General features: G+C 32.9%; 1 protein-coding gene across 1 annotated transcript in view; it reads left to right on the forward strand.

The window, feature by feature from the left end:
• Nucleotides 1-22,026, forward strand: part of Brinp3 (BMP/retinoic acid inducible neural specific 3) — a 410,156-nt gene that overhangs the window by 69,555 nt on the left and 318,575 nt on the right.

Genomic DNA, 22,026 nt, shown 5'->3' on the forward strand with positions numbered 1-22,026 from the left:
TAAGTAACTTGATGCTGTTTTGACTGCTATGGTAATATTAAAACTTTTTAGTAATTTCCATTCTTCTTAAGAGAAAGGAAATAAATGTCAATAACTAACATTTTTTAAACTTATGAGCATCTGTGACTTTATTAAGAAACAACAATGGTGTGAATCTACATCGTATACAACCATAGAAATGAAAAGTTGTACCCCACTTGTGTACAATGAATCAAAATGCAGTCTGTAAAAATAAAAAAAAATTTAAAAAAGAAGCAAGACAACTGAATCAATGTTTCTTTCAAGGTTAAAAAAAAAAAAAAAGAAACAACAACCACATCTTTTTAGTCTGCTTTCATTTATCCATCAAAACAAAATTATTCTAGAAATTATAATGTACATTTTTATTAAAGTGCCCAGCCCTGGGTCAGAGAATTTCTTCAGTGATTAATTTTTCTTCTTTCAGCAATAACTATTCAAGTATGCCAGATTTTGCTATGTTGTAAGACTGTAATTGATTTGGGTTGCTGTAACTGAAATGTTTTCCATTAGATTTAGTATTTTCAAATAACAAAATTGTTATGCAAGATAAGTTATTTGCAAAATCACTGGTGAGTTCATTTAAAGAACAAAGATTTGGGGGTAAGAGTTTAGGACTCAAATAATATTTAACACTTCTCCCGCTTAGATTTATTCATCTGTAAAATTACAAAAAGTATCACTACCTCTTAGGGTTCTTTTGAAGATTGAAAGAAATAGGTAGGTGCATTATCTGGCATATTGTAGATTTCTCATGAATGCAAATACAGTTCACACAATGTCTTCAGAAAACCTGCTTAAATAACAACAAACAAACAAAAACCTTGCTCTGTATCCAGAATTTTGTGTCCCCATAATTTTCATTTTGTCTTGGAATCATTTATATAATTATTTCAGAGAATGGAAAAGTTGATTGAAAATAAGACTGAAATGATGAGAAACATTAAATTAAAGGGAAAAAAAGAAAATTTGTATCAAATATCAGAGAATTTGGAGAGTACTCCAAACTATGGAAGAAAATCAAAATACCAAAAACTTCAAAATTCATCTACAGAGTTAATCATTTGTCCTCAGATTTCTTTAGAAAGTATGTTTCCTATTTATACTCTGATCCATTGATACATTGATATGTCTGCCACTCATGCAATCATTAAGTCATTCATGAACTCAGGTGATATTCAGAGCAAGACTTTACAAGCCCTGCTCTGTGCTAGGCAGTGAACATGGAATGGAATTGTTGGCTCCTATATCTTTAAGTGAGCCAATATAACATGCTGTTGTGTCCCCTCTCCCTGAACCAAGGGTCTGTCAGGTGTTCTAGTTGCATTGATTTGTATTCAGCCTGATAGAAAATTGCAGTTAGACCTGGTGTATGCATCTTTATCTCTCCCTGCAGAATTCAAGTGATATGCCCAACAGAGCTTAGTGGGTTAATAAATCACAAATTCAATATCATTTTTATTTAAGCCCCAGTATCATCATTTCATACATCAAATTAGATCTTAGGTTGGTCACTTTCATTTGTGTATGTTCATATTTTGCTTATATTTCTCTGGACCAATAAAACACAGAATGTTTCAAATAATTTTTTGAATCATTTTTTATTCATTAGTTTATGTTTTCAGGGTAGTATATATACAAATGTTGAAAAAAATCTAATCGTCAAAAACTAATACAAGTATACATTTTGAGAAATGATGGCATAAAAGATACCATTTTCATTTTGTAAATGTAGTGACTTTTTTTTAAATTAGAAGTTTCAAAATTTTTCTTTTGGACTGTTTCATAGAGTGCTCAAACTTAAGCAGCGAACTCTATGTATTTTCTGTTGAGTGTGAAAGTTAATTTTAATTTTCTAGAAATTCACCACCAGCATATGAACATAGAACATTTTTATCTGCCCTGTGAATAGACTGGATGGATTAAATGGCAAAGCATTTTCATCTGGAGGCACCTTCTAAGAGATTTTAACTTAGAACCTACAAGGAGTTTTTTAAAACTGTATTGGATTTCTAAATTGATAGTTGCTATTAAGTATAAAGATGATGTAGCTAATTTTAATTTACAGTAAGAAAGAACTAGTACAAGCCATTAATATTTAAAAGTTCATGGGTCTAAAAGTCTTCTAGCAGATGAATAAAAATGTTATCAATTGCATTTTTTCTATAATTTTAAACTGTCCTATACTTTCATAGATAAACCTATAATCAACTATGTAATTTTTAAATATAAAACACATTACTTCAGTTTATTTAAGTTAAACTCCCTTTTTAGGGGAAAATGTCATGCAAATTAACCTTTATTGTCATACATTCCTTTATACATGAAATCAGTGACCTTTTTGGAATGTTTTAAAAGAATCTATTCTTAAGAATAAAAGGGACTGCTGTTCTTCTAATAGTGATCGTGATAATTTATTTTACTGTTAACTGCCAGATTTAGATTGTATACCAGACTAGTAAGAAATAAACTTACCTACCACATTTAATGATGTTCATATGGCAATACACACACACAGACACACACATATACACACACACATATAAGCACATACATAAAGATATTTTTGGGGTTCATTTACAAAAGGAATATATTTGGATGGAAAATATGGATGAGTAAATTCAAATTTTGATTTTAAAAAGTATGCATGAATTCCAGTGAAAATGTATAAGAGTAAAAATTAGTTTTAAAACTATGGTATTATTTTAGCAACCTGATATGTATGTATGAATGCTTCATTTGGCTTGATTAAAAACAATTGCTCTATTTGTATTAGCCTTGGAAATGAGACTAAAACTAACAGAAACCTTGACTGTAAGTGGTTTACATCAATGTTTCTCAAACTTTGATGTCCTTCAGAATGCCCCAGAGCTCTTGCTCAACCCACATACATCTGTAGGCATCAATCTGCATTTTAGTAAACTCCAAGGCAATTCTCATCTTTCCAGTCCATGGACCACACTCAAGGATGTCTGGCTTAAATAAAAAGTCATTTAAATGTCCTGAAGGTCTTGGTCACCTCAAGACACAATGAAGCCCCTGGTTTCTTTGTGTGTTTGTTTTTTTTTACTTTATACTTTCCTGTACCATACTATACCTGTCACATGCTATATTTGTCCTCAGGCAGACTTCCCTCAGCTACACAACGTGACAGCAGGTGGCAACTGAGGCAGAAAGCTCATTTGTTCATTTTCACATCAAAAGTTCTTCCTGAATAATGAAACAACGAGGCTTTTCTGAGACCTGAATGAAACAACATAGGGTTGTACCAAACTCTGAAAATATAATAACTGCTAGGGAATTGCATGATCTGCTCATCTTAAGCTGGTGTTTCCGAACTAGTGTCACTGATAAGAGGGTCAAGACTACTTGACTAGCTTATACTAATCAGGATTCATTTAGGGAACTGTGGATAAGATCTGCTTTTTCTCAGTTATATGAGTTGCCTTGATGAGGCAGACAATCAGTGTTCCACTGCTATTACTTTCAGATATCAACCCAAATATGTTTACACAAAAACTGAATAATAAAAAATGGAAGAAAATAGATGTGAACGATCATATGCTAGTGGTTGATTAAAAAAAAAAAACTCTGATAAATGTATTAGGTAGTTTTTTTAATATGACTAGATTTTTCCCTAAATTACATTTATTTTTCTCTATCACAATTGTTTTGTATAATGCATAGCAACCAATAATTTTTTTTCTCATCTATATTAACGAATCAGTGGAATTGCTTTTGCCTAACTCTCAACAATTTTTGAAAGCCTAAAAGATTTTCAGGTTGTTCTGTGCTCTTCCAACATTAAATTTTATCACTTTTTATGTTTATATTTCTAATTTAACTTACATAAATGATTAATCTGTCTGATAATCTGTAAGATCCCTTTCTGATCCCACAATCTAGAAATCCCCAAATGTATGATGGAGATCAGAGTCTGTTATAAATTTGGATAACTAAGTGTTCCTTTCAGTTATCACTTCTGTATCACACCAGATATTTTCAGTTAAATTGTCACATGGGTTTAAGATGTTTTCAATCATATCTTACATCTCAACTTTTCAGAAGTTAGAATGTCAGAGGTACTGGGTGGTCTTCAAATGCTTTTTGAGTCAGTGAATGCATTTTTGAATAAACATGAAGACAGAAAGTGTGTTATGCATATGGAGCAGTGGAGTGAACGTGATGGAACTAATCAGTGGGCTGTATGTATTCAAGCTGGGTAAGTTGGAGCCTCAGTATAACAATCTGTAAGGCAGGGAGTAGCTAAATTTAGATGACCACAGGCACGCTTCAACAGTTCTTAAAGTGAATGATCCTAATTTGGGCTTTGTTTCTGATCCCAGAGAACCTGACTGGATGGGTTTCATATAAAGTAGAGGAGGGTCTGTATCATAAGCCTTTGATTATGTCGTACCCAGGTAGTCCACATTCTGTGCCAATTTTGGTACATGTTGCTCAATACAGGAAAAAATATATTTATTTTCCTGTTTCATTTGTAGGTACCAAGAAATTGGTTATGAACAGATGCATACTACATACACATTTAATTTTTTAGCTATTAAAAGCCCATGGGAAATTCTAAATGAGAACTATTTTTTGCACTGTATAAAGAAATACTTCAATTTCATGCCCAAGTAGTGTCACTTTCATTTTTAGCTTGAAGCCATTGTAACTTGATGAAAAGACAACAGAGGATCACAAATGAGCTCCCCTGGGAAGATTTTCTATTTTTAGTCAGGTACTCTAGTAAATAAAAGAAACAAAAAAGTCTATTTAGATTATTTAGAAGTGTTTTCCATCTTTCAGGAAATAGTAATGGTATTTTTTTGTTCATTGTATGGGGTGGGGGGATATTTGTTTTTCAAGTGTGTATGAGTTTTAAATTAACAATACTAAGTGACTTATTGATTCAGACACATCTTACATGTCTTCAGAACATCTCAGGATTAGTTTAGATTGTTTTATCTTGGTTTATGAAGTGTTCCCATTAGCTTTAAAGATATTCATAAGATAAATTAAGATCATTCTTGCCCAGAAATAATTCATCATCTGGAGGAAGCACACAAAACGAATATTAACAATGTTACCTGTCCAATGATGGATGTATGACTACTTTTTAGAAGAGAAGATGAAGGACAAGAGGCACTGGCCAGAGGTGGACCACAAGTGCTTTTTGGAAAAAGTATCATTTTAAAGGAAGATTAAATATTTAGCTAAGGGAGAAGCAGGGAAGGAGTTGGCGGCAGAGGTATGCAAGGGAGCAGGAACAACTCTGTCAATGTGATAATCCTACTTTCCTCATCTAGTATTTCAATATTAATAATACCAACCTCACATGCATAATGAAACATTGTCTTTAGCATATAACTGATATTCAATAAATGCGAACTTTAATTTTTATACTTACTGTATGCTTTAGGAGATTATAGGAGGACATTTTCTTTCAAATAAAATGTCTCTGTGTAGTTGGGCTTTTCATTAACATAAATTATCTCTCTCTTGTGTTTTCTCAAAAGTTGGGTTTATAAACCAAAAGACTTGTACCTTGATTCAAGGAATGGATCAACTGATTACTTAATTCTCTCATACGTTTAGTTGAGAAGGAATGTCTCACAAACTCCAGATTGCATTAAGAATTGCTTTACTTAGGACAGTGCAAACTGCTGAGCCCTTAGGAGTCTGGTTTTATAGTCTTTGCCCACAACTTGGGAATGTGGACTTCTCATTAAGAACTTCAGGAGATTGCGGCACGAGTACTCAGTGGATAATATTTAGAGAAGCACTTGCATTGGATGTATTTTTGTCTCATTTTTAACCCAAAGTCTTGTATGGATCTATAAAATGAAGTGTCTTACACAAAGTGCTTCTTGCGTGGCATTCAATAGTATAATATGAGAGAAACTAGAACATTTACATTTACTTGATTCAGAACATTACAATGAACATTCTTGGTTGTTTTTTCAGTATTGTACTTGGTATATGAGATATTCATCTATAATAAATAAATGCCCTGTAAAATTAGATTATCCTCTCTGATCCATAACTTTGCATCATTTCTCCTCTAAACTCAGCTTTCAAAGAAGATGATATTTAAACACAGTCAACTCCCTGTTAATCACATATGGATTATCAATAAAAGTTTAAAATTTAATTGTTTGTCCCCTTTATAAGCATATTTATGATTTTTCACACTCTTCACCCCTAAGGAAATCATACACTCCTTGTGTACTCTAAAAACAGAAATTAATATTGATGTTAACATTTGTGAGACATTAACTATAGAATAATTTGGTTATCCTCTAAAATTGTATGATTTATAACAAAGTAATAATAAATTTTAAGTTATTTAATTTTATATGCTATTTGCAAAATTTCAACTTGATTAGTACTTTCAAAAGTAAGGCATTTTCTATTTATTTTTGTTAAAACATACATTTTAACATATGCCCCAGGTGAATTTGCTTTATAAAATTAAAATCTGTACTGAACAGGATATTAATCTTTGGTATCATTTTAGCAACATTTGACAGATTCATAGATTCATTTTCTTTTCTTGGAAAAACATTATAGGAATAAATTTCATTCATAGAAAGTACATTTCAGAAAAAAAGTCAATTCTTTTTATACATTATTATTCAAATATTAAAATATCCTTTACACTTTCATTTTATATATAATCTTCTTAATAAATCATGAGAAAAATTTTAGTAGTTAAGTTCACTTAATTAATGTACTCATATGTATATTAAATTATACATATTTCATCCTTATATTCAAACTCCAAGGAATATTCAATTGTGTTCCTTGGTTGTCAAGAGAGGTGACATCTAAGTCACTCATATTAAATGCTCTGATTCAGGAAATGCAAAATCGAGAATATGATTAGATCAGAGGGTTTTACTGAATTCTCAGTGTACCGAGAATTAGGGCATAGCACAAAGGAAAGATAAAGTATAAAATTCATTGTTTCCAGACTAGGAAGTGAGAAATAAGTAAGGGTGAAATAGATGAAGTAAGTCCAATAGCTGAGCCTACATATGTAGGAAGAATGAGGTGGTAGCCTTCTAGAAATACAGAGATGAGTATGGAAAACTGAGAACCGCAGCTGTTGACACTCTTCACTGATGACTAGCCCATGGAGAAATGCTCATTGTAAACAAATCCAACATGACTTGGGTGGCTTGGTCACAGTGGAAAACAGAACAAACTGTGGCATCATTCTTATTTCTAATGGCTTCTACGTGTTCTGCAAGGGATCAGAAGTGCCAATTTGTCATGTTGTCAAGAAGTGTTGCAGAAATGCAAGAAATACTCTGACAAAAGTTCACAATCAAACGAAGAAACCAAAAAGCAGAAGGAAGGGCCATGTTCTCCAATGAGGACACAAAGGACCAAAAAGTACCTTGGTCCATATTAGCAAATATAGCAGACACTGCATGTTGGATCCTTATCTGGCCTCTACCTCCTTGTGGTTATAGAAGTGACAAATCTCCTTGGTCTTGTAGAGGAATTAAAGACGATGGAAAAATGTGAAAGTTTAAGTGCTGAAACAAATTGTGTTTACCTAACTATGCATCAATTTTGTTGTTCTTTCCTTCACTACTTAAAACTCCTCCCCATATACAGCTTAACAGATGATGGGTACATTTAAAAAGATATAATTAGTGCAAAATTAATGGAGAAATTAATTAGATTCTACAAAAATATTTATAGGTATGTATTTCTCATTCCTCCTTAAGTGTTTTCAAGTTGCACTTAAATATTATTGAAACGGTAATGTAAAAGAAATGGCTTATTTAGAAAAAAATGACACATTAGAAATTAGAACTAGTTGGATGGGTTTCTACAATTGATGACTGGTGAGGTTTTTTTGTTTGTTTGTTTGTTTTTTTTTTTGTTTTTTTTTTTTTTTTTAGCAAAACAATAGACACCTAGTTGTGGTGGGCTATATAAGAAGGAAGTTTTGTTTTTTTGTTTTTTTGTGGTGCTGGGAATCAAACCCAGGGCCTTGTGCTTGTAAGGAAAGCACTCTACCAACTGAGCTATCTCCCTGGCCCCAGAAGGAAGTATTTGAACCCCACTCTGGTTGGTCCGGGTTCAGGAAAGAGACGAAGACTAGGTCAGGAACCACGTTCTTGGGTACAATGGGTGAGGATGACAGTATTTTGCTCTTTTGACATACATGTATGTGTTGTAAATTGTATAACTTTCTTATTAAAACGTCACAATTTAATTTAAATAAAACTGAAAACTGGCAATTCCTGGTGGAATGCTCAACTTCCTGTAGATGTAATGTCAGCTATGGGTTTCCGTGCCAGCATTATCAATTCATAAAAGCTTTGTGACGTTGGGCAATCCACTTAACTGTGTTTTCCCTCGGGTTCTCGCCATCTATAAAATGATAATGCTATTGTCCATGTTGTACATTTGATAGGAAAATGACATGATGAATATTGAGAACCCTGCTCCATACCAAGTGCACTACTAGCATTTCAAAAATCCCTCCTTTTCCACTGTTTCCTTGCCTCTTATCTTGTATTGTGCTGAAAAAGAAGGTATAAAGATGTTATAAGGGATATAGTATGTCTTTGAAACAATATTAGGAAGGGAGGTGAATGATATTCTTTTCATTTTTACCAAAAAATTAAAGAAAATCAGTAGACTCCTGAGACTTTCTAGAGAAATAAACTGAGGCAGGAACACTTGTGACAGGTTGGAAAAGTCCAGGCCACATCTTTCTATAGAGGTAGAGATTGAAGTTGTATGACAGTTGTTTTTTTAATCAAATCCACAATTACCAGATGCACTTCTGAGATATATATATAATTAAATAAAAATATTTACATTGAATTTAATTATGTATCATACATGATTCAATTATATAATATAAATTATCTCAATACTGATTGTTAATTTGACATACACTTATTAAGTGCTTATTAGGTGTAAGAATAAGCACAGAGGATGAAAGCAAGTATATTCAACTGAAACATTAGAAAAACTGGAAAAATTTAATAGTTTAATAAATGAATTATGTAAAAAGCAACTTAATAGAAACAGTATTTTTCTGTGTTAAATTCCATTTTTCTTCTGCTTATAAAGGCTTTGCTATTGCAACCAATAATGCATGACAAATAGCAGATTCTCAATAACTTGTTCTTTTTTTCTGTTAATCAATTAAATTTAGAAAATTATACCCATAAAGTCACATTTTCTCTTACTCTCATTTTGTTCCCTAGTGAAATCATGTCTTTAGAAGAACAATTCAAAATATACTTCTCATTACATTTATGGCAACGCAAGCAAATAGTAATCAGAGGCAAATGATGGAGGAAATAACTACTTATTTATATGCCATTGATACACAAGATATACTATTACCATGAACAACAGAACATGCTTTTTTTCCCTCTTGTCCTTTAAGTGTACACACAGGACTTCCTTAGTGTATTTACTAAATTTCCACTTGAAACATGACTTTTAACACACTACACATATGTCTCTTTAAGACTGTAAAATTCTGCATGAATTCAAGAGACTTGCCCTTATAAAGGTACTGGGCAGGCCTGTGTAGTGGGCAGGCTTGAGTAGTGGGCAGACTGGGCACTGTGTACTCCCCAGAAACTTAAATCTCTTAATTTAAACAGAAGGCCATAGAATGTACATGGTAAATGTGTGAATCATTGTATAAAATAGACATTTAAATAAATGTAATTTATACAAAAAACAGTGGAAATTAATAGTGAACACAGAACATTTGGAAAAAAGAAATTTAGATAGCAAAATTCAGCTTTTTCTTACCTATAATTAAAGTTTGTTTTCTAACCTTCTTTGCTGTTTTAATTTTACTATCTCTTCCTATAGTAGAGGTATGGTACTTTAACTACCTTAGTTATGGGTGGAATAGGGTCCCCCGGACTACTGTTTGAAATATGCCGAATGAAGAAACTAGCACAGTTTGCAGCAATACAGATTTAGAGGCTTAACTTTTTTTTGGCCTGCTCACATGCATATTCTCTTTAGAAAAGAGTATTAGTAATGTGAAAAACAGCACAAGGAACCCATTAACAGCTGAAATCGTTGTTATTGGAAATAATGACATTTTAATTGTGCTTTGTTTAATAATTACTTTTTTATTAAAAAAGGAAATTATATTTTGTTCTGAGAACTCATTAAATACTCCACCATAATGAGGCTAAATAACTGTAAGTAAAGACAGCAAGAAATATCTTAAAAGTGTTGCAAAATGTTACAGAAGTGAAAAGGTTTGACACTTTTTAAAATCATGTACCTGTTCCAGGTTTAATTTGTTACTCTGAATCAAGTGCCAAACTAATTATGATGAGCAATTTACCTACAATACTTCACTTACTTAACTGATAGGACATTCAAAATGCAGTGTAATTGACATTAAATATTTCATATGAATTCAAGTTGAGTTTACATGAACAAAATACTTGCAATTTTATAATTTCTTAAGAAAAATAGTTATAATGCAAAGCAAAATTTTGAAATAAAACACTTAAACTACATTTCCTACAGGTATTTCCTAATTCCTTGGCTTAGCTTTAGGGCATGTGGATACATTAAAACACTTCTTAAAACTGAAATTCTGCAGTGGATGCACAAAACTAGCCTTAATATCCATTTTAGCATAATCAAATGCAAATTTTAGCAACCATTTTCATAGTAATACATTCACTCAAGGATTTTCAACATGCTTTTAAATTTAATAGTCTGAGATTGGATCTATATATAAAAATCAACAAAAATATATCTTGAAGTACTCCTTTATGCACTTGATTTTACTAGTCAATTACAAGTTAGTACAGAGGGATATTATGTTTTATGTCTAAAGTTGGGTAATGTGTGTTTATATATATATATGCATATATATATACACATTGTTAAGTCTGTTGCTTTTTGTGCATTGTATCAGAGATAGATTACATAAGTACTTTATATCTGAGGTTTTATTCATATATATATTGTGAAAAACATATTGAAATGTCAGCAAGAACTGTGCTGAAGTACTAATTAAGACATGCTATTATGTTCCTATCTTCCCTAAGGAGGTCTCTTTTTCCCATCAAACCTAGTCTCACTTTAGCATACCTTTCAGAATGGCACCAAAGACTTGACCAATATAAATCAATAAGTTGGGGTGGCATAAGTGGGACCTGTTTCCTCTTCTGATCTTAAGAGAATTTTCAATCATTGTAGTTCCACTTGTCAGTTCTGGACAGACACTAAGTAAATGAATAAATATATAAATGCACACATGTTTATGCAGACCTATAAATACATATTTAACACATTTAATGTATTGAATGCTTGCCAGATTCCCTCAGTTAATGTTTGAGCAAATATTATATTAACACAAAAAAATGAAATCTTGTACCAGATGTATTCGTGTACTATCACAAATGATAGAAATTTGAGGAATTGAAAGGTATATACTCAGGTTCTTGACTAAAGAGTTTTCACACAAACAACTTTTTATTCAGATATATTCTGTTTCTAGTCTTGTGATTCAACTCAGGTCACAACTACAAAGGACCATAAATATTATGATCATAACAAGAAATCTAAAGTAATTAAATCATACATAAGCATTTCATTGTATTAACATTTTTTCAGACTATACAAATAATTAAAGAATACAAAATAAATTAAAAGAAGTCTTAATTACTTTTTTTCCTGAGGCCAAATTTACTTTTTTTTCCCCTTGTCATTTTTTTTTCTTTCCTTTTTTCTTCTTTCTTTCCTTTCTTTTTTTTCTTTTCCTGTCATGTACCCCCAGGTATTTATAGAAAGGCAGTGAAACTAGGAAAACTCTTTTGGGGATGGAGGTTTTAAATTTTTATTTCTTACCCTTATTGACAAAATATAGAAAAAGTCAAAGTGGACAAGAAGTGTGAACTGTTAAGAGTTGGGAATATCTTAGTATTTCATTTAAATGACTTATATTGGAAAGTTTTTATGTAAGTTCTTTAGGACTTTTCGTAAAGTCTTTGTCAACAGGCACCATCTATTCTATACTATAATTTAATGTATCCTGGTTACAAAAGATGTATTGCTTGAGACTTCCAATCATACCAGATTTTACAAATGGAGTAAACTTAATCATGTTACCTCAATTTGAAAGTTTCAGATTTTTCTCCAATGAGAAAATTGGGAATAATAAAAATATATGCCTCACAGAAATGTCATTAGGATTAAAGGCAATAATCTCTTTATATACCATTTAGTTCTTGGCTTGTTTAAGGAAATGTCAAATTTTAAATGATATGATTACTATTAGATTATTATCATTGTTAGTGCTATAGCTGTCCAGGTTGACATTATTTATTAATCTTTTTATCACTTTAATTTCATGTTTGTATTATTAAATGGAGTATGGAGATCACAATATAATTTTAAGGCCCATTTTAAGGGAATTGTTAATCATTAGTCACTAAAATATTTTTGAAGCTGATCTACAAAGGAGGTTTTCAGTTCTATAGTTTGGGTGTTTGATCAAACTGACTTCTTGTTCCATTTTAACTTTTCACAGTCTTCTGTGATCTCCAAATAAAATGGCAATACCTCGAAAGTAAGGGTTATGCACAGATTAACATTCTCAGTGACATATTGTAGAACTGAAGAAGATGGAATCTGAAAACCAGTTAGTGACAGCTGTCTCACTTTAGGAATCTCGTGTAAAGTGACAAAGTCAGCTATACTTAATGCTGGAAAAAGTGATGGAGACAGGCATGCTTTGGTCTCTGTCACTGATAATAATAATCTGTCAAACTTTGTTTTGTAACATCGACTGATTCAATTTAAGTTCAAGTGTGATCATAACTTAGTCATTTCCTATGTGTAGATTACCTCAGGAATCCCTAGTTCCTGGAGAAAAAAATGACTGAAGTGATTATTTCACACACCCTAAGAAATCTATACAAATTCTTAAAAAATGTCAATTTGATCTTTGAAAGTATCACTTAAAAAAGTATTTTTAAATCCATTTTTTAATATGAAATATAGTTTGGTTTGTTTTCTAATAGTGAATCTGAGACTAAATAGCTACAGTGGTAACAAGTTGCTGTTCATAGTTCTGTTAACATAAATTCTCCTTCCAATTCAAATGCTAATGAAACCAAGAATAGACTAGCTATTATTTATCAGCAAATGGAAGCCAACATATATTTCATCAGAAACTAGGAGGCACTACCATAGGGCACTATGAAATACCTTTAGAAATGAATAATTCATATCCTTTTTCTAATTTAGTGAACTCTTTGTCTCATTTTGACACATTCAGAAGCAGGAGAGAAGCTGGAGTCACACAGCAACTGTGGTGGTCCAGAGGGTGAGAGGAGAACCCAAAAGTTTGTGGCGTTTCAGATAAAATTGCCTCTGCCAGCTATCACAGAGCTGTCCGTGTGAATAACAAAGGACCAGGGGAATCCTACTCCACATCAAACCAAGCCTCACTATGACTGGGGCAATAAAATAAAGGGGATCCCTGAATCCTGAACATCCCATTTCTCCTGGTCAACAATCATAGCTGTGTCCCAAGTATGTCCTTGAGAACCCCAAGATTACGCTAAGTATATGTATTTTCTTCTTTGTTTATATTAATCACTACACAAGTCCAGTATTCTCAGGTCCTGTATAAGTCAAATGTCCACCCCCATTTCTGACCCCATTAGACATCTTCATAAGACTCAAGGTCACTTCTCAGCACAATTCTTCTGTATTTACCCTTTTCTCTGTATATTCCCTTTGGCATTTTGCAACCTACTCTGCCCTGAAGACAATGTTTCCCATGAGGCCTCTACCCATGTGGTTGTTTTACTTTTTATTTTTTTTCCCCAAAACACATTATTAATAACACTGGGCCTGGAGGTGGGCGGGGTGACCACCTTTTTCTTCTCTCTTTCACATAAAACTCCCTCCAATTTAAGTGTCACTACTAGAGTGCCCTCCCTGTCATGCTTTCCCCTTGGTCCTGAGTTTACCTGCCCCTTCCCTATCACTTCTGTATAATTTTGTTTCTGTCATAATCATGGATGCCTGACTCTATTTATATGAAAGACTCTTGTAACATTCAGAACTCTCATTTCCTCATCTATCTCTCCTCCAGTCACCAGGGGATGGATGTTGTTCTCTTTTCTGTCCAGGCACCCACGCCACGGTCATGCCTCAAACATCATTATTAAATTCTTCACAAGTTCAATTTTGAGCACTTCACCTTTATTCTGCCATTTTAAATTTCTCTAAAGCCCGGAAACTAGTGCCATTTCTTTCTTCAAATCTCTTAATACCCCTCCCCACACAGTTCCCTTTCTCAGATGACTGTCCTTAGGATATTTTTCATGGGGTGAAACTTGAAGCCTTTAGAGATTTTTCCCAAGGTTCACGCACTGCAACTGTTTTCATCGCATGTGCTATTGCTTTCTCAGGTTTATTACTCCAACACTACTCCTCTCCTTCTGTATCAAGGAAATTTTTTTCCAACTCTACAGGAATATTTTTATCAGTGTGCAAATTTGCCTTTATCAATTTTATCAATTTTCAAAATTGACTCTTGACCTATCACTGCCCACCTCTCTATATGAACAGTAAAACTCATCAATAGCAATTTTACGTATTGTATTTCCAGCTCTATCTTCCACTTACTTTAGCATCCTTCTTAATGAGGATTTGGCTCTCCACACCCACCCTTCTTATGAAGATTGTCAAAATATTCCATGTTGCTAAAATCAAAGGTCAATTGATTTACTTCAGTTTTAAAATATAACAGCAACAATAATAATTTATATTTCAAATTACTGAGAGTTTATCAATGCTCTAAAGCAAAGAAAAGGATACTGAAAGATGTGATGAATTTATGACTTCATTTTTCCGTATGTCCCCGATGACAGAAAAGTATTTCCCATTATATAAAATATAGTCCTCCACTTCAGTATGATTGGATCATTTTAGTTCCTGTTTCTCATAGGATTCATAAGCATTCAGACATTATTCACAAGTGAATAAACAAGTCAACCTAAACCTTAGTTTCTAAATCATCTATTTGTGATAGAATATAATGATGTTATTTTATCAAAACATATTCTTGTCAACCTCTTCCCCCCTTCCCTTCTTTCCTGTCTTCCTTTCTTCCCTCTCTCCCTCCCTCCTTCCTTCCTATTTTTCCATTATTTAATTCTTTTTTGTTTCTTCCTTTATTTTGGGGGACATATGAGCCTTATGGTGTTTGGTGGGATATTTGATCAACATTAGCTTTCTGTTAGGAAGAAGAAATTGGGGAGAGAGGAAGGGATGGATGGTAGGAAATGATCACAAGTGTGAAGAGCATTTTCCCTCTTAAAGTGAGGATGATCCCTGTACAAACATGTCAAATCTTGGTGACTTAAAAATTTCTAAACTAATAAACAATATAACGCAATACTTATTCTACTACTTGAATTGTTATACTATGTGTTCAAATTTTTTTCATTCTTTTGTGCTAAACACAATTTTGTATGCTACATGATATTCTTTCCTCTCTAGAATATTCTTTTAGATACAACTTTTCTTATACCCAGACCATACCTTAAATAATCCATTCAGCAGTCATTCAAATAATTTATAAGTATCTACTTTGGTGCTTAATACCCTCCTTAGCCTAATACATAAGCAAAATTTGCCCAATATCTCAAATGAGAGAAGCCAAAAATTTATATATCCTGATATATAATCTTAAGCGTCCTATATATCGTCACATCACAATCACAGGACTGTGATTGTTAGCTCATTTTTAATTACATTATTAGTTAATTTTCCCATTAGAGTCTAAGTGTATTCACTATGAAAATTATCACAATCTGAGTGCTATAATTCAGTATAAATTTATCATAGCACAATTCTGGAGTCTAGAAGTTCAAAATCAAGGTGACAGTAGAGGTAAACTCTTTAGGAAAGATCTTGCAATCTAGGAGAAGATCTTTTCTTATCCTTCACAAATTTAGATGCTTGCCAACAACCATGGCTTGGAGTTACATTATTCCAGTCTTAACCTTTGTTATTATATGATGATCTTCCTGTGTCTCTGTTTCCAAATTTCCCTGTTCTTTTAAGAATACCAGTCTTTGGATTATGGCCCACCCTAGTGTAGTATGAGCTTGTTTCCAAAGATCCTTTTACCAAATAATGTCACAATTACAGTTATTAGGGGTAAGAACCTAAACATTTGTTTTTAGGGGAGGCAATTCAACTTAGTTCTCTCTCGTATTTGGAACATAAAAGAAACTCAAAGTATTGTTGGTTAACAGATTCATTAACTATTTTTTTTTCATTTTCAATGCTTAAGTCATAGAGTCATTTTCTACATTATCTGAAATATTAGGGTTTTACATCTGGATGGTAATGGACTATTCTTTTTTGGTGGGGAGTAGTAAGACATGAACACATGGGAAATTTACCATGGAGATACATCCCTAGACATTTTTATTTTTGTTTTATTTTGAGAAAGGGTCTCTTTAAATTGCTTAGGGATTTGCTAAATCCCATTTAGAGTTGGTTGGTTAGACTGCTTGGCCAGTCTCCAACTTGGGATCTTCCTTCCACAGCCTTCTGAGTCACTGGGATTACAGATATTACCACCAAGTCCAGCTACCATTCACTTTTAATGGCAACTCAGAAAAGAAATTCCCTAACCATTCATGCTAAAATAGAATTATTCAGTCTTTACTTGAATATTTATGATGAAGGAGAATTTACTTTTAGAATATTTTATTGTTTTGTCAGTTCTTAATATCACAGTTACATGCATAATTATGTATTATGTGTATAATTAATGTGTGTACATGAGGAAGTAGACTTCTTTTTAATTCCTATGTTGCCCATTGTGTTGAGATTAGACTGAAGTTAGGCAAAGGCTGGAGTAGTGAGTCCACTTTGTTGCATTTACCCAGGTGAGAGATGAAGATGATTTATATGACATCTTAGAGAAAGTGAGAAGTGGCAGTTCCTACAAACAACTGAAGATCTTGATGAATTAACTGAAGATCTTGATGCAAGTGAATTAAGAAGAAGGGAAGTGTCAAGGATGACACTCGATGCTTTGTTCGAATGACAGCAAAGACAGAGTTGTCATTTATTTAGAATAGGAGGAATTTAGAAAAAAAATATGTTTTGGAGAAGAATATTAAAGCATAATTTTAGATGTGCTAAATTTAAAGCATATTAGACTTCCAAGTAGAAATGCTGAGAAAGTGTTGAGGTATTCCAACATAAAGTTCTGCAAAGAAGCCCAGTGCAGTAACACAGATCTTTATCTGTGACCATTAAAATGATGACAACTGAGTTCCTCCTTGTGCAAAGTCAGAGCAGGTTTTGTGGTGTTGGCTTTACAAGATTTGGGATTTCATAGTTTGAGTTTCCTCAGCTATAACAAAGTATGTGTGCAGCATAAATAAAAACTTCACACATGCCCCTGTGCAACTTACTGGGCAAGGGGAACCGATGCCAATATGAAGCTTGTGTTCCCTGCCCATGCCATGCTTAACAAAGTCCTTTGTAACTGACTGCACAGTCTCATGTTTTGTGCACATATCTTCAAAGCTGTGGCAGGTTCAGTACTTAGTTTGCAAGAGGGACAAAATCTCAGACCTTTCACAGTTCTTGACACAGACAAGTTTAAGTACAAGGTCAACTTGCTAAAAAATTATTAGAGCAAAATATAGAAAGCTCCTACTGAGAAACTGTACCAAAATTGGAATATCTACCTCTAGAAACTTATGACATGATTTTTTAATTAGCCATCAATATTATTCATCATATGGAAATGATGAATACATTCTATCCAAAAAATAAGCCAACTTTATGAGATTAATATATGTACATGACTAAAACAACATGATCATTGACTGATTTGAGCACCAAGAAAAATGAATTTAAATAGCAATTGAAGATATAGTCAGCCTTCCCACATCTTATGTAAAAATCCATGATTTCTCAATTTCATGTCTAAGACAACCAGGAAAAATCATAAATAAATAAATGATAAGTATTGATCAAATACATTAGTCATTGAATATATCTTTAAGTTATGTCATTTTGCCTGTGAGTATTTTTGGTTCGCAAAAATCAGATTCCTCTTCTCTCCACCTTCTCTGGGCACTAGTCACATTTGAATTTCTTGAAATTTCCAGAACACACAGATGCTTGAACATCTTTATAAATATGAATACACTGTCCTCTGTTACTAGGGTATTCTTATTCACTTTGCTTTCTTGGTGCTTTCTTGTTCTTTATTCTTTTCAGTCTTAGGTAAACTTTTGTTCTCAAATTGCAATCAGATTACCTCCCTTTTCTCTTATTATGTCAGTTTATTTTACACCAGTGTTTGCTTCTCACCACATTTTTCTTTGTTTCAGGATTATATGCGTGTCTTACATATTTATGTACTTCTGTTCATCTATCCGTTAATTATTTATTGAGAATCTCCTAATTGCCAGTTACTGTCTTGGCAATAGAAATATCAATGTACAAAAGTCAGATTTATATATATCCTTTGTGAGGCTTACCTTCTAATGAGAGAAAAAGGTAAAAATAATAAATAAATAAAAACATACACTAATAAATTTATTATAGATTGAGATTATTGCTATGAAAGAAAAAAAGAAAAGAAAAGGCCAGCAAAGTAACTTAAAGTGGCTTAAAAATAAAAAGAAACTGGTGGATTCCATTTTGGAAAGAACAGGCTTGAGAAAAGAGTGCTTGGAGAACAAGGTAACTTGATGATGATAAGAAGGGGCATAGTGGTAGAAGCAAAACTACTAGAGAGATGGGAAGAGCCAGTTTCTGAAGAAAAGTGTAGGTTATGGAAAAGGATTTAATTTTTGTTCAAATAGGAACTTAAAAATCATTGAACATTCTTATTCAAAGTATCATGGGATCCCAAGGTTTCTATGGGATGCCATTTACATTGCTGAGAATTCACTCTGACTGCTCTGTAGTAAATTCACTTAGCCCTGCTGGGTGCCTGGAACAATGGTGTAGGTCAAATATTGTGGTATCTCAGACTCTAGTTTGGGGATGGAACAAGCTAATAGTTTAAAGACTTAAAAGTATTGTTAGTAAATAGCATGTGGTTTATGCAGGAAAGGGGATTCTGGGAATGACCCATAGGTTTTCAAATTGGGTTGGCTGATGGCAAGGGAATGGGAAGGGGGACAGAATTTTTGGAAAATGTCAAAAGCATCATTTCATTATATTAATTTCTATGTAGCCACATAATATTCAAAGAATGATGTCGACAAAGTAGATGGATATTAGAATGAACTTCTAAAGAGAGATATGAATTAAAAGAAACAAATTTCATAGATCTGTAGCACAAAACACATGCATTTCACAGTAGTATGGGACTGAATGAGATTCCTTAGAGGAACATTTTAGTTACCAAAACTGAGGTCTGAGGAAAGTAAACACTTAAATGATGGATATTAGATAAGTTATGACCAATAAAATTACCCATAATTCAAACTTAAGAAGGAAATTTATCACGTAACTTATATGTAAATCTTGAAGTGTAATGAACTTCGGAGTTTGAGGATTTACCATGCATCATTACTGACAATCTGTAATGATAGGTCTGATCACAGTGTGAGGTGGTGTATACTGTAATCCCAGTCACTGGGTACGCAGGCAGGAGGATCACAAGTACAAGACTAGTCTGGGCAACTTAACGAGAGCCTGTCTCAAAATAGAAGCTAAAAAATGTTGTGGATGTAGCTCACTGGTGGAGCATACCTGCATTTAATCCCAGTACTGCAAAGAAAAAATAATAATAATAAAAAGAGGTGCTACAGCATAACCACTTTACAGATGATGGAATATTTATCTTCATTGAGAAAAAGCAACCTGCTTAAGCTTACAAAATTAGTAAGTAGAAGACTCAGGTAGTAAAGTCTAAACTCATTTCTATGATATCATTCTATCTCTCAAAATAATACTGTAACTCAATCCTTCTCTTTAGAATATTTACATAACTATACAGTTCAGAGGGTAAGTCCAGAGAAATTGGAGCCTAGAAGATATTTGACAACTTGTTCCAGGTCAAATTGATAGCAGTCATGGATGAAGCTCCAGTCTTAACTCCTGCAGAAGCTCAGGCAGCCCTCTACCCCATGGTATCACCTTCCTGTCTAACCATGACCTGCTATGAAAGATTTACATTTCTTTATTTGTTTTCTTAAATTTGTTATTTTAAAAATTAGGGTGAGAGTCCGGGGGGTGAGAGAAGAATGGAGCAACTTTAGATTATATAGAGGGAAATGAGAGGGAGGAGGGGACAGGGATATGAAAACTGGTGGAATGAGACAGATAGCATTACCCTATGTACATGTGTGATTACATGAATAGTATGAATCTACATGGTGCACACCCATAGAAACGAAAAGTTGTACCCCATTTGCGTACAATGAATCAAAATGCAGTCTGTAAAATGAAAAATAAATAAATAAAAAGACACACACCCAAAAAAGAAAGGGACCATGTGATATAGATACATATGTGCCCTTCCTGTATCTTGCCATGTGGTACCCTGCATACCTTGGTAATTTGCCAGAAAGACCATAAACAGTTGTGGCCCTTTGATCTTGGACATCCAGAATTGTGAATCAAAATAAACTTCTTCACTTTATAAAGTTAAAAAAAAATTAGGCATATTGGTCCTGGTTTTTCACTTTGGAAATACTTTGCTTCCTTGATGATAGATGTAAGCTTCTTAGCATGGGCTTTCAGCAAGCATAGACCAAGTGGCCTGGCTATTTCATGTTATGTGCAGAGTCAGCGCAGAGATTCAGGAGTACTGTCCACATTACTACTATGATGGAGAATGACCTTCGTTCACTATTTTAAAGGGCTCTAAGATGAATTAAACGTAAGCATGTATTTATATCTTCTTTCCATTTTCAGAAATGGATATGTCTGTTTATTAGATCTTCATTATTTTAATTGGTCACATACATATATGCAAATTAGTTTTCCCTCTTTTCTTTATCTAAATCATAAGAATATATTCGTGAAATTCTGTCAGTGATTCATTAAATACAAAATAATAATGTAAATGATTGACAGTCAGTAGTATATTTTTCATTAAGTCCATCTGCTAATTCTCATTCATATCACAGCAGAATTTCATTCAGCATACACTGATATCTTCCAAATACCATATTTCCAAGTCTATTTCAATGTTCCTTTTCATACAGATAATTTGTGGAAAGAAACTTCCTCCTATTTTACATGGCAATTTAGGTGTCAGAAAATTTTATGTTAAGCTTAAGTCATCCAGATAAAACTTAAGATCTATAAAATTTTAGTTAAAAAGATACAAATAATTAGTGATAGAATATTATATGTATACATGTGAAGCATAGATTCATACATTGCATACAAGTACTTATTTCTTAAAATGTAAGTAGTAATACATTTCTTTCTTAATACTGAAAATTTTGTTTTCAAATGTAATATTTTTTACTGCCAGAACTCTAAAACTTTACAATATAATACAACTTCCATTTCCATTTACCCTTTTCTGTGATATGAAATATAAAAATCAGGAAAAAAAATCAAAATGCATGTATACACTTCTAAAGAGTATTAAGTTGTTTGTATTTTTCTTTCAATTCTCACAACTTTTCCTAATCACTTCATACTTAGAAATCCTGTCACATCTTTCCTTGTCACACAACTGGGATTTACATTCTCTCTCTTAAAACACCATTACAAGTGAAAACATTGTTTGTGGTTCCCACTGCATATTCAATAGCTGCTGAGAAAATTAGAAATGTGGACTCACTTAACAAGTCTTAACAAACTCATACTTCAGCTGAATAGTGTAAAGTTAAGAAAATTCCGAACTATAATTTTTGCAAAGATCACACTGAACCAAGATTTAATTTACCTAAAGTGGAGGGGAATGTAGCATTCATTCCTTAATCTTCCTGAGAAAAGGACAGCTTACCTTTG

Source organism: Sciurus carolinensis, chromosome 12 (assembly GCF_902686445.1).
Source record: "Sciurus carolinensis chromosome 12, mSciCar1.2, whole genome shotgun sequence".
NCBI classification, from domain to species: Eukaryota; Metazoa; Chordata; class Mammalia; order Rodentia; family Sciuridae; genus Sciurus; species Sciurus carolinensis.